Below are 14,170 nucleotides of genomic sequence, written 5' to 3'. Positions count from 1 at the left end.
GCGCTGCCCAGGGAAGCCATCGACCCCACCCCGGCGTGGCGGGAGAGCAGGCGGCAACCGCCCCACTCCCTCTCACCACCTCCGCTCCACGCCACGCCACGCCACACCAGCCGTCACGCGCCACAAACGCTGCGCGCGCTCCTACAACGAGCATTCTTCCACTCAGCAGCCGCAGCACGTGCCGCTACCTACCAACCGCCGCGCAGCGGCCTGTCTTTGTGTCACGTGCCGCCCACCAATGGGGACGCAGCAGCCGTAGCGCCCTGGGCGCGGAGCGCTGCTAGAGGTTGTGAGTCATTCTCAGCCGTGAGTTTGAGCTTGTGCACGTGGTGCTGGCTCTGTATGTGTCTGAGGCTGAGCCGCTGGCTGGGAGGGCTCCAGGGGCTCTGGGGCTGTGTGACGCTAGGCACGGTGCCTGGCGAGGAGCTCGGGGGCGGTGGGCAAGCAGAGCTGTGTGTGTCGCTGTGTAATGGGCTGCGGGTCACCGTATCGTCTTATTTGTATTACCATCGAGCCTAGTAGCCCCAGTCGGGGACCAGGACCTCCACTGTGCTAGGTGCTCTTCAAAGCAAAGACAAAGCCCCTGTCCTTGTATGTCACTGTACTGGTGGTCTGGAGAAGGTCATTATACAGTTTGCTTTGTGAGAGAAAGGGAGAGACTGTGCAAATACAGTGCTTCTGGATGTATGTGTCAGGGTACAAGAGGTTTCTGTCACTAAAAGTAGAAAAGTCACTGCAAATAGCTGTGAATGGATTACTGTACATAGGTTGCGTGGGGGGGGGGGGGAATCCTTGTCCAAGGAGGATGGATTATGTGTGACAGTGTCAGTGCACAAGTGATGCAGGGGTTCACTGGTCAGCTCTGTATATGTGTGTGCTAACATATTGGAAAGATTACTGCAACTATAGACTCTCGAAGCTCTTTGTCACCGTGCAAGCGGCTGTTACTGTGCAAGGAGTCCTCTGTATCACTGTGCAAGAAGTGGTAGGGAGCTCACTATTTAAGGAACTGTAGCCTTGATTCACAGAGATGCCTAAACCTCAGACTTAGGCACCTAACCCCAGTTTTAGGCTCCCCTACCATCCACAAAACCCCCACCAAACCTTATAGGCATCTAAACTCTCTCAATGCCTACATTTTCAGGGTGAATTTCCCACAGCACCAGTGCTTTTGCCTCTGGGTATGCGTTGTAGGCCCTCGGATGCCTACCTCCTGCCTAAGCCCCCGAGCAATCCACAAATTGGGGGAACATTGGCAGACTAACCCCTGTCTCACATATGGGGTTAATCTAGTGGAAGTTGTCTCAGAGGCCACCTACCAAATCAGGTCCCATTCAAAATCTGGGGGGAGGTAGCAGAGCTCATGAGATATTTAGCCCAATGGTTAGAGCACTCACCTTGGATGTGCAAGATGGAGATAGAATTTACATCAGGGTTTCCCACACCTCTGAAGAGAGGTGTACTAACCACTGAACTATTGGATGTTCTGATGTGAGGTTACCTCAGTCTCTCCCTAACCAGCAAGCTTCAGAGTCATTGCCCTTTTGCTCTTTCTAACCCAATACCTATTTAAGTATCCACAATGGAACAGTCATTGGGCAAGAGAAAGAGGGAATGATTCTTTAACCTGCTGGTTAGGGCACCCACCTAGGTGGTAGAAGACTCAGGATCCCTCCCCCCTGTTCTAATCACTTTTTTGTTAATTATCCACAGTGGAATAGCTTCAACAAAATATCCAATACCTGGGTGGTTAGCGTATGCTCCTGAGAGCTAGGAGAACTCTGTTTAAATCCTTTTTCCCCATCAGGCAGGAGAAGAATTGAACCTGGGTCTCTGACATCCTATGTAAGTGCCCTAACTACTGGGCTAAGGTTAACAAGATGGGTGCTTCATTCTCCAGCAATTTTGCATCAAGCAAGGCAGGTGCCTAACTCATTCCCACAAGAAATGATTTAGACACCTGACTCCAGGAGATGGGTTCTTGTTTGTGGCTCACTAAACAGAGATAGGCGCCTCCCTGAAGCCTAGGTTTAGGCACCTATCTCCCATAGACTAGTTTAGGCAGCTCCCTGCCTAGCATGCTAGCTGTTGTGGATTCCATTCTAAGGTGCATATCTATCCCCATTCATTGTATTAGGAGCCTAACTCAGGCTTTGTGGATTGCAGTTTTGTTCCTGTGATTTTCTAGGAACCTACAAGTTAGGTGCATGATGTTCAGCATTACAGTGCCTATGTCCCTTCCTGGATCCAGGCTTATGTGTATCACTTTACAAGGGGAGGAATGGGGGTCACTGTGCAGTAAGCTTTGTGTGTGTGCATGCCACTGTGCAGAAGGCTAGGAGAGGGTCATTCTGCAACTAATTTCTTGTGTGTGTAATTGTCGGGCCTAATTTATGCTGGAATAAATGATTGAGTGCATCCATTCTACCCACCTGAGTTGGTGCAAGATTTGCCCTAGCATCTACGCCAGGACTGCTTTACACCAATTCAGGTGGCATTTATCTTTGACAACTCTTATCCTTAATTTTCTGGCTTAAACCAGCCACCAGCCACACCCCCATCAGCCTTTGTATACCCCCTGTGATAGAGTGTTTGGGGATTTACTCATTATTTAAATTCCTTGGGAAAAGATTAATTGCTTGAATGGGATTAGCAAACCAAGACAGTCTGTTAAATGCAGTAATTGAGCTAGGCTGTTAAGCCTTTGAAAGGCAGTTAATTAAAGAGTCATCTTCTCCTCAATGGGCCATGTTCTTCAGTGTGAGTCACGTATCTGCTCCACATTCCATATTGCGTTTGTATAGTCTGGAGAGATAATGTGGGAGGAGGATGACTGAGGGAACAGAAGGAATTCACCAACTGAGAGGGAGTTGTCAGCCCTGACAACTGTCAAAGAAGACCTCTTTAAGAGCTGACATCACCGATTGTGCCAGTATGTTGTGGCCACACTGGGACACACAATCCATTGAGCATGCACCAGTTCAGACTACCCCAGTGCTTACCTGTATAATATTTTGGGATAAATTATGCCAATTGCTGCCTCCCCAATTGACTGAAGCACTTTTGTGTTTGGATACAAGGTGCTTTCCAGATGATTGAGAGGGAGCAATTACTCTAGTGTAGACACAAAAAGAAAAGGAGGACTTGTGGCATCTTAGAGACTAACAAATTTATTTGAGCATAAGCTTTCGTGAGCTACAGCTCACTTCATCAGCTGCATAGTGTAGACAAAGCCTCTGTTACCAAGTTAAAAAGATAACTAACATACTGTAAAATCTTAATGTAGACAGGTCAAGTTGTAGTTTTACCTCAGTTTAGCTAGTCAGGATAAACCAGGTCATCTCAACTAGCTAACTCAAAGTATTAACTACAACTTGCCTTGTCTACAGTAGGATTTTACAACATTACCTGTCTCCGTTTAAAAAGAAAAAACACTTTAAAACTCTAGTGTAGTTATAGCATCTGTGTGTAGTAATGTGGAGGGGTATGGGTTGTTTGTCAGAAGAAATTCCCTTCTTCCCAACCCTGCCACCACCCTTTTGTTGTGAGACACTGCTGTGATTAATGGAGATGGAGTTTACATTGAATTCTGTTGCAATTTCCCCCCTTTTTCTTTATTCTGTTTTCTGACTTGTACAAATAAGTATATTATATGTATTGCATATGTCTTTAGTTTCATGTGTAAAATACAGTATATTACAATGCGCTAGTTAACTCTAGCTGCCACTTCAAGTCTTTAGTATGGGTTTCTCTCCCTTCCATTCATAGGAATTTTACAAATAAACAAGATATTTAAAATATACATACATGTGTGTCTTCTGTCTATTATTAGAGCAATCAAGTCTTCCCCTCAGTGATTTATTTGTAGGAAAGTAAGTCAGCAAAATCTTTCACGTACCTCAAAATATCTTTTCCCTATACCTATAATGTTAAATAACATACCCAAGGAATGTATTTCCTCCCCCATTTGCTGTGCATTCATTTGCATTTGAATTTTATGAATATATTAGAACATAATGTTTATCTCAGCACATAGTTTCAAAAGCTTTGTATGGCTATCATGATAAAGAAATGTATAAAATAAATCAGAGTTAAGTCATGTTTCTCATTCCCTTTTGACTTAATAAGTATATTTACACTTTATATTCAGAAGGTTTTTTCTGTGCTCCTTGATTTGATTTATATCTGACTGTGAATAACTTTTGTAAAACAAGACATTTATATAATTGTAAGAAAATATGTATGTGCTTCTTGTGCACTTAGGAGCAATGAATGGGCAGTATGCTGGAATCCTAAGCAGTTTAGTTTACTCCCCCCTATGAAATGCACCATTACAGGAGCTTACAGCATGAGGTTCTAAGACCCTGCATCAGAATGTAAGAGTATTAATATTATTTATTTACTCACTTTAATGTCAGGATTTATAATAGAGACACATATTTAATGTTATTGACTCACCCTGATGTCAGGTTTGGTGGGTCTTGTTACCTCCAGTCCAAGTTGGAGTAACTTCCTCAAGGAAGTGTGGGTGGAAGGGAACATCACAAGACCAGCACTTCCATCCTAGGGACAGCTAAGCTCCGAAGAGAAGTTTGTTTTGTTTTTTATGTTAACAGTAAAGGCAAGCCCTAGAAAGGGAGCAACTTTGGACCATATTCACTGGGTTTATACTTGATTTGGAAGAGGGTGGGAGGGAGCTACCACTGCTTATAATCACTTGCACTGACTGAAAAAAACTTTGGCTTTGTGTTCTTTTTATGGCTGTATGATGTATAAAAACATTTTGAAATGTTTTGTTAAACTTTAATACTTTGATGTTAACCTTACACATGTGAGGAATATCAAGTCTGGTCTTCCTTTGCTGGAAGATTTCTTGGGACACCAGAAATGATTATTCTAATCTTAAAAGAAAGGGTGAGGCCTGGTCTACACTAGAAAATTAGGTCAGTTTAACTATGTTGGTCAAGAGTGTGAAAAATCCACACCCCTGAGCAGTGTACTTAGGTTGGCTTAAGTCCCTTTCTTCTGCTGAATTCTTCCATTGACCTAGCTACTGCCTCTCAGGGAAGCAGATTACCTACACTGAAGAACTCCAAAGTAGAGGGGAGGAGGGTAGGTTGTGGAGTACCCATAGTGACACATATCTCGAAGAACCATCATTACTGCAAAAGGTGAGTAACTTCCTCTTCTTCTTCGAGTTGTGTCCCTATGGGTGCTCCACTTTAGGTGACTCCGGAGCAGTACCCACCACTGGAGGCTGGGACTTCGGAGTGGAGTATTTTACTACAGAGAGTACTGTGGAGTCGAAGATGGTGTCAGCGGCCAAATCTTCAGTGATCTCATAATGTTCTGCGAAAGTATGGACAGAGGCCCCAATCATTGCTCTATAGATTGGGGAGATAGGTGTATCCTTATGGAATGTGACTGAGGTAGAAACTGATCTCATGGAGTGCGTATGGACGGAAGCAAGTTGCGCCCTTGCTAAGGGATTAATGCAACTAGAGACCCATTTGGATAGTCTTTGAGGAGATATCACACAGCTTTTGGATCTTTCTGTGGACAAAAGGAAGAGTTTAGGGGATTTCCTGAAGTCCTTAGTCCTGTCCAAGTAGAATGCTAATGTCGTTCTAATATCTAGCATATGCACAATTGTCTCCCAGTTGTCACAATGTGGTTTTGGGAAAAAACAGGGAGATGGATCTGTTGATTCATATGGAAAGTGCAGAAAAAGTAGGGAGAAACTTGGGATATGGCCCTAGAGTTACTTTTTTTTTTTTTTTTTTTTTTTTAAGACAAAGTCCGTGAATGATGGGTGTGCCATCAGAGTCGCTATTTCTTCTATGTGCCTAGCTGAGGTGATGGCAATTAGAAATGCTGTCATCATGGACAGGTGGAAGAGAGAACAAGTTGCCCTGGACTCGGAGGGAGGTCTAGTCCAAGCCCTCAGAACTAGATTAAAGTGCCAGGATGGAGTGGGTGGTGTCACATGGGGAAGAGAGTCCCAATGCCCTTAAAGAATCTACGCATTAGTGGTTGAGCAAACTCCAAGTGGGAAGCCATTTTCGCCATGAGATGTACCTTAAGGGAGCTGAGGGAGAGTTTAAAATGTAGTGCAAAATCAGGGGGAGGAAAGATGAGGTTGGGTCCGTCCATTTGGAATGGTACAAACTTGGAGTCATTTCCATTTTGTCGATAGGTATGTGGAGTGGTCAACTTGTGGTTGTGTTGCAACATGTGTTTCAGCTTGTCAGAGCATTCTTCTTCTAAGCCTTGGAACAAAGAAAGATCCAAGCCTGGAGGCGGAGGATCCATGGGTTGGGGTGAAGGGTCAGCCCATTGTTTTGAGAGAGCAGGTGAGGAATGGGCTGACGTCAGAGGAACAAGAGGGCATATTGCCATCTGTGTCAGGTAAGGGAGCCAGACTTGTCATAGTCAAAAGGGGCAATCACAATAACTCTCGTTTTGTTTCGCTGAGTTTTCAACAGAATCTTGGATAGAGTAGGAAACTGGGAAAAGACATACAAGTGGGCCCTGTCCTCTGGGAAGATGAGGGCAACTGCCAGTGAATGCTTCCCCAAGCCGGCCCTGGAGCAGTAACAAGGACCTTTCTTGTTCCGATAAGTAGCGAAGAGATCCATACACCAGGTTCCCCAAAGGGTGGCTATATCTTGAAGCACCTTTGAATTGAGTATACACTCGTTGTCATGAGAAAATTCCAACTGAGACTGTTGGTTGTCCCGTTCTGTATCCCTTGTAGACAGACAGCTGAGATGAGCACATTGTGATGGGTGCATCAATTCCAAAGTTTGAATGCTGTCTTTCAGAGGGAGGGAGATCTGGCAGCTCCTTGGCAGTTTATACAAAACATACAAGTCAGATTAAGTCCATCATAACCTTTGTGTGTTGTTTTTGATGAAAGGCAAAGTTTGTGCACAGGCACTCCTGACAGCCCTTAGCCCCAAAAGAGTGATATGGAAGGTCATTTCTGTGGCCTTCATTTCTGTGGAAGGCCATTTGTCCTGAACCTTGTTGTTGTGTAGGTGAGCTCCCCAGCATATTAGGGAGACATATGTCCCAGGGTGGTGAATGTGGGTAGCGAGAGGAACGCTCTCACTCATACTGCATCAGGTTGGTGCTGATAAAGTCCAGTCACTGTACCAGGGTTAGTATGCCACTACAATGAAGTGAACCTTGGAGAATACCCTGTGTGGAGCAGTCTGTTCCTATAATGATCCTGCCCCAAAGGTAAGCAGTAGGAAATCTCCTGTATGATGGTTGTATTGAGATATGGAAGTAGGCACCCTGTAGGTTCAGGGCTAGAAATCAATCTCTTTTCTCTAGAGCTGGTCCTAACTGCTGTGAAATAAGGTAAGGTGACTTCTGAGTGGCGTGATAGGTGTATAGATGGCAGCTGATGCTGTAAGGTATAATTGTTCAGGCCCCCGACCAACTCATCAAAGTGCTTATAAGAGGCAGTTTGAGAGGTCATGGACTGGGGTGCAGACTGTTCTCACTTTTGAGCCCTGGGCCTCTTACGCTATGGCTTGTAACAGCACAGAGATGGTGAATATTGAGAAGATTGTGATCTGTGGTGTGATTGAGAGGTATATCTTCTCTTCTGTTCCACAGTGTAGATTGCTGTCATAAATATAAAGGGAAGGGTAAACACCTTTAAATCCCTCCTGGCCAGAGGAAAAACCCTTTCACCTGTAAAGGGTGAGAAGCTAAGATAACCTCGCTGGCACCTGACCAAAATGAACAATGAGGAGACAAGATACTTTTAAAGCTGGGGGGGGGGGGAAGAAACAAAGGTTCTCTTGTTCTGTGTTGCTTTTGCCGGGACCAGAGCAGGAATGCAGGTCAGAACTCCTATAAAGGGCTAATAAACAATCTAGTTAGATATGCGTTAGATTCTGTTTTGTTTAAATGGCTGAGAAAATAAGTTGTGCTGAATGGAATGTATATTCCTGATTTTGTGTCTTTTTGAAACTTAAGGTTTTGCCTAGAGGGATTCTCTATGTTTTGAATCTGATTACCCTCTAGGTATTTCCCTTCCTGATTTTACAGAGGTGATTCTTTTACTTTTTTCTTTAATTAAAATTCTTCTTTTAAGAACCTGATTGCTTTTTCATTGTTCTTAAGAATCAAGGGTTTGGGTCTGTGTTCACCTAGGCAAATTGGTGAGGATTTTTATCAAGCCTTCCCCAGGAAAGGGGGTGTAGGGTTTGGGAGGATTTTGGGGGGGAAAGACGTTTCCAAACGGGCTCTTTCCCTGTTATATATTTGTTAGACACTTGGTGGTGGCAGCAATAAAGTCCGGGGCAAAAGGTAAAATAGTTTGTACCTTGGGAAAGTTTTAACCTAAACTGGTAAAAATAAGCTTAAGGGGTTCTTCGTGCCGGTCCCCACATCTGTACCCTAGAATTCAGAGTGGGGAAGGAACCTTGACAATTCCTAAGGAGTGTAATGTGGTCTGAGAATCCTTCAGGATGTGGAGAGAAAATCTGTCTTCTCCGCAAAGAATTTGGCGCTTCAAATTGGAAGTCTGTAGCTCTTTGGACAATCTAGAGAGGTGTAGCGAACAAAAAAAACCCCACAAACCACCTCAGTACCACTGTCATGGAGACTGGGCGGGCAGCTGTAACAGCTACATCCAGTGGTGTCTCTAGGACCGGTCTGGCTATTAACTGACCTTCTCTAAGAATGGTCTGAATTTGTTCTTTCTGTCAGGTTTCAGAGTAACAGCCGTGTTAGTCTATATTCGCAAAAAGAAAAGGAGTACTTGTGGCACCTTAGAGACTAACCAGTTTATTTGAGCATGAGCTTTCGTGAGCTACAGCTCACTTCATCGGATGCATACTGTGGAAACATTTTGTGTTTCCAGTAATATTTCGGAAACATCTGGGTTTCCCAAGATTAACAAAATTGTTTTGGCCATGACAGTTTGGTAATTTTTGACTCTAAACAGTAATATTGTCAATGAATAAGACATCTTGTGAAGCCTAATCATATGTATTTGACTTGGCGTTATGTTGCTTGCTTCATGCATTCACCACATCCACTATGATGGAGTTGGGTTGGGGATGCTGAAAACGAAGTCTGCCTCTTTGGGGAGAGATGTAGGGTTGTTTTTGTTTACACTCTGTTGCTGGTTGGTGCGATGGAGGCTGGTGCTGCCAGATGATTTTGGTAGGATCTAGAATCAGCTCATTAATTGGGAGGACAGTTCTAGATGAAAAGGTAGTGTGCAGAATTTCCACCAACTTGTGATGTGTATCTGCCACCTCCTATAAGGGAGTCTGCAGCTCGTCTACCACCCTCTTGGTAAGATCCAGAAAGTTCTTAACTCTTCACCTAGTGATGAGGGGTGGGCAGCACCTCCTCATCTCTCCCAGATGAGACTAAGTGTGCTGAAGAGGTAGCTTCCTCTTCAGGTGTTTTTTTTTTTCCCCCTTCTTTCCTGTTCTGAAAAAGCTTTCTCCTGTCCTGGCTCAGGTGCTCTCCTGCCCTGCCTCAGGTGCCAGGCTGTAGCAAACCATCTGGTGGACTCTCCCTGAGAGACACCAGAGACGGTCCCACCACATGTGTGTATATGCCCGAAGAGTTACAATATGGTCTTGGGAGGAAGGCAGGCATGGGCGGTTGGTGTGATGGAATTGGGGATGACCCTTGTAGTGTGGTGGTGGGCCACCTTGAGGTGCCAGGGAATGATCTCCTCCTGGCCAGTGTCAGATTCGTCAGTGGGTAAGGGTGCTGCTGACTGGGGTATTGGCAGTATACGGCCCAGTGCTAAGAGCAATTCTGGGTGCCGAGATATGCTCGATACCAGGGTCCTGGTACCAAGTAATGGGGATTGTGGTTCTACCCCAATCATCAGGTCGCTAGGGTACCAGAGCTCATTCAGTACCATGGGTTCATTTGGTACCACAGAGAAGGGTCCGTGGTACGTTGTCGGTACCAATAGTTGGGCAGAGCACTCCCTAAATGAGAGTTTTGCCCAGTACAAAAAGTTTGTTGGTGCCACTTTTTTAGAGACGGTATGGTAATTGTCTCTTCCTGGGTACTGAGGCCACAGGTCTCCAGAATATCAGAGCACCTGTGTTACCATGGGCTCATGCGGGACCCCAGAGGAGTGTCTGTAGTTCGTATCAATGGTTGGGAAGGTGCAGAACACTTCCTAGATGGGAGTTTTGTTGCATCTGGTACCAAATGGTTTCTCTATGCTGCTCTTTTAGAGATTGTACGGTAACTGTCCCCTTTCCTTAGGGGACAGTACCATTGCCTCAGAGCATGAGGGTGGAAGCCTCTGGTGTCTCCGTGCAGAAGCAGAGCTGACAGCAGGGCTTCTCTGTGCCGCTCTTTTAGAGATGGTACGGTAAGTGTCCCCTCTCGGTGCAGTAGTTGCCCAGAGTAGAGCTCAGAGCAGCCCAGGGCTTACAGAAGCCCCTTGTCCAGGTGGAGAGCAGAGCTAGGAGCAGGGCAGAGCTCACAGCAGGAAGCCCCTTCTCAGGTTTCAGCTTCCAGAGCTTCCCGGTGCCCAACCCTGCAGCAGCTGAGCTCACAGCAGGAGGCTCCTCTGCTGAGGGAGGTGGCCGCTCTGGGGAGTCCCACTGGCTGGGCAGCTCCCTGATCGGTGCCGAGATGGCCGCACTGGGGAACACCTCTCTGGCTGGCCAGTTGCTCGGAGGAGCCTTTCCAGGGGGAGTCTGCTGGTGGCTGCTTCTTCCCCCCCCCCTTCACCACTCACCCCCTTTTGAAGTGAAGGCTCCGGGGATGATCTGGGGTCAACACCCACCAGAGTCCCCTGCAGACTGAAGAGTTTTCTCCATAGGGAGGAATTTTTACTTCAGCTCATAGCTCCTGTGAGGCTGCAGTTTTAGCTGTGGCAGATAAAGCACTTCTGTGAAGGTCTCCCAGGCACAGTGAGTGTCTGGCCATTACATAATGCACCTGCCAGGAGTCAGTTCCTGAAATTACTGAGGGCCTTTGCAAGCAATATGTCCAAACTGTCCTGGTGCTATATAAGATATAGCACTGATAGTCCCATTTTGTGCCTACCCAAGGAAGTAAGCATAATATGTCAACCAAAAAGGCTGCTAGCCCTGCAGCATCAGTTATGCTATTTCCTGGACATTTATAAAGGCTAGCCAAGCAAAGTACATGTCATATGCATTTTCAAGAAGCTGTTTCCAGGCTACCTGCATACCTATTTTTGTCCTCATTACATTAACAGAGACAAGCCTCACACTTTAACTACTGTTTCAGCAGAAGCCAGATGGTGACTGAATGTCATTAATACCAAAACACTCAAGTGTAGATGTGGCTAGAGAGTTCAGCCACCAGACGGGGACAGGATTTTTCTAAGGGTATGTCTAAACTATGGAGACTATAGCTATTTCTGCAAGGCATAACTATGCTGGCATAGCCCCATAGTGTATACACAGCCTACTCCAACAGAGGGAGTTTTTCCATCACTATAGGAACACCACCTCCCTCAACGACATTAGCTACGTTGATGGAAGCAGTTTCTGGCAACATAGCTTAATTTACACTGGAGGGTTATGTCTGCATAACTAAGTTGTTCGGGGGGGGCGGGGGGGTGTTTTTGTCACATCGCTGACCGACGTAGCTCTGCCAATATAACTTTCACGTATAGACAAAACCTAATACCACTCACCTAATGTAAGCAGTGGAATCAGAGCACAGGTTCCAGGAGATGTTTTCTGGGGGTGAAGCTTCCTGAAGCTCTGAAATAAGATCTATTCTTGGATACAGTTTTATACTAAATTGTGATTTTTTTAAAATAAAAATATGGGGCCAGATTATCTTTTATAATCAGAAGTGCTCAAGTCCTAAAAAAAAAAAAAGAGTGCCAGAATTCCGCAGACCCATCTCCCTGCTCCGGAAGGAAAGATGGGTCCAAACTCTGAGGGGCACCCCCTGGACACAGCTACTTGTTACTGAGCAACCATCTCTTCTTCTGGAGCAGACGAAATGCTGCGCTTGCCTCTTCCACCTCTTCTCCTTCAGGAACAGGGAGGCAGGTCAGAAGTACAAGAATGCCATGTTGCCACTCAAAAAAGTGCTGGAATGCCATTCCAGTGTTCTGGCATGACTCGGTCACTGATTATCAGGTTCAATAGCACCAATCAAGCAGTGCAGAGGATACAAAATCTGTCTGTAACTGTCCAGCTGGGATGTCCACCAACTGCCCTTAGGCTACTTTAATTCATGCCAGTGGTTTGAACAGCTGTGAACTAAGAAGCATGGTCCCCTTTACCTCCTAACAATTGCACCAAATGGATCTTGGTCCATAAGAAAATGTGACCCATTAAAAGCAGCTTTTCCCTAAATAATGTATAAAAAAATGCTGAAAATTAGCGTGCTTTAGGAAAAAACATGTAGATATTGTAACACTGAAAAGGCACTGCATGTTTTGTATGTACTGGAATACAAATTCAAACTGCCTTATTTCATAATAATTGAGATAGTGAGATACAATTTATATGTGATCAAAAGTGAACTTTGTTCTCAGTTTTGTTTTTTGCATGTTAGTCTTTTTTTTTTTTTTTTTTTGGCATCTGCAAGCACCCTTGATCCTTTCACAGGCTATAGTCTAGAATAACTCCTACAGCCTCTATCCCACATCTCTCTTCCGACCACAGCACTGAGTCTGCAAAAATTGATTATTCAATCCAACTTCTCTTTTTCTTTTGTACCACCAAAAATTAAAGTAGTAACAGTCACTGAAAAAAAATGGGGTCAGTGATTACATTTCCTTGGGGCACTAGATTTAGCCCAGGTTTGAAGTGAACTGGATCAGCCTGGAAGTTCTTTCTAACACTTTTCTGGCAGTACCTTGAGTTTCAGTTTCCCTTATTGTTGCAAAGAAAAATCTTCTTAATGCTCTAATGTAATGTGGAAACATCCAAGGCACTAGCCTCATTACAATAAGATGGTTAAGTCCTGTCCATGCTAAAAAAGTTAATCATGTTGTAAATGAGACCTGATTCCATTATATTTGTAGCGTAGCCTAGGCCTTCTTCAGTCTGCAGATTGAGACCCAAAAATAATAGCTCTATAAAAGGTTTATTATTATTTATTATTTGTCCAACCTACTTCTTTCCCTCCCTGTTACATGTAGAATGTGAGGGGGCAGAGTGTAAGGGGCCAAGACATAGGTGGTCTGGCCTAGTGGTCACAGCTGGGTTGAAGTCTGCCCACCGGGACAGTAATCATCAGGCAGGAGTTGGAGGAATTGCAAGAGTCAGGCCAGGGTTGGAGACCGGAGATAGTACCAGGTTGGAATCAGGATGCAAGAATCAGAGTCAGTCTGGAGTCAGAGGTCAGAGTCAGAGACTAGAAACCAGGAGATCAAGTAAAGTCTGACATGGCAGCAGACCAAAATCAGTGTGGTTGCCCAAACAGCTTCCTGGGCCTGAAGTTAAATAGGGCACCATCACTCTGGCTCTCTTGGGTGGTGCTTTTTGTGGTGCTTACTCTCCTTAGTGCTCTCTGGGTATGCCTCCTGGAGGCACCATGGGAATATCGGCAGTCTCACGAAAGCTTATGCTCAAATAAATCTGTTAGTCTGTAAGGTGCCACAAGTACTCCTTTTCTTTTTGCGGATACAGACTAACACGGCTGCTACTCTGAAACCGGCAGTCTCAGGCTCTTGCAGTCCTGAGTTTTAGTCCCAGGGTCCTTACACAGAGTACACATAAAAAGAAAAGGAGGACTTGTGGCTTAGAGACTAACAAAGGTGCCACAAGTCCTCCTTTTCTTTTTGCGGATACAGACTAACATGGCTGCTACTCTGAAATCAGCACACATAGAAGCCTACACTACAGATCCTTTGCCAATATTGCTATAATGGCATAGCTTTACCAGCAGGACCCCTCCCCAGTGGAGATGAATCTTATGCCAGCAGAAGGAGTTTTGCTGTCAGTATGGTAATGCTACTATGCCCCCCCCCCCAAAGAAAAAACAACATTATCTATGCTGCTAGAAGCACTCTGTCAGCACATCTGCATCTAGACTGGGAGTAGGGGAGGAATATTTGTTTCCCTGAGCAACATATCTACGCTAACAAAATTGTGTAGTGTAGACCTGGATGGAATCCCTGGGTATTTTAGGTGCTAAACGAGAGGTCTCTACTGAGCGTGTGAAA

General features: G+C 45.1%; 2 protein-coding genes across 5 annotated transcripts in view; one reads left to right on the top strand and one right to left on the bottom strand.

Moving 5' to 3' along the window:
- Positions 1-178, bottom strand: part of DDX4 (DEAD-box helicase 4) — a 104,522-nt gene extending 104,344 nt beyond the window's left edge. For 3 of the 4 annotated variants that reach the window (XM_074953950.1, XM_074953952.1, XM_074953953.1), the window contains exon 1: positions 80-178. The gene's annotated coding sequence lies outside the window, so the exon portion shown is untranslated. Of the gene's footprint in view, positions 1-76 lie in introns of all 4 variants that reach the window. The other variant, XM_074953951.1, reaches the window with a different exon arrangement.
- A 10,079-nt stretch (positions 179-10,257) lies between these two features.
- SLC38A9 (solute carrier family 38 member 9) overlaps positions 10,258-14,170 on the top strand; it is a 78,346-nt gene continuing 74,433 nt past the window's right edge. The window contains exon 1 of the mRNA XM_074953949.1: positions 10,258-10,375. The gene's annotated coding sequence lies outside the window, so the exon portion shown is untranslated. The remainder of the gene's footprint in view (positions 10,376-14,170) is intronic.

The sequence above is a fragment of the Natator depressus genome, chromosome 5, assembly GCF_965152275.1.
Source record: "Natator depressus isolate rNatDep1 chromosome 5, rNatDep2.hap1, whole genome shotgun sequence".
Taxonomy (NCBI): Eukaryota; Metazoa; Chordata; order Testudines; family Cheloniidae; genus Natator; species Natator depressus.
This window is presented reverse-complemented; position numbering and strand designations above follow the sequence as displayed.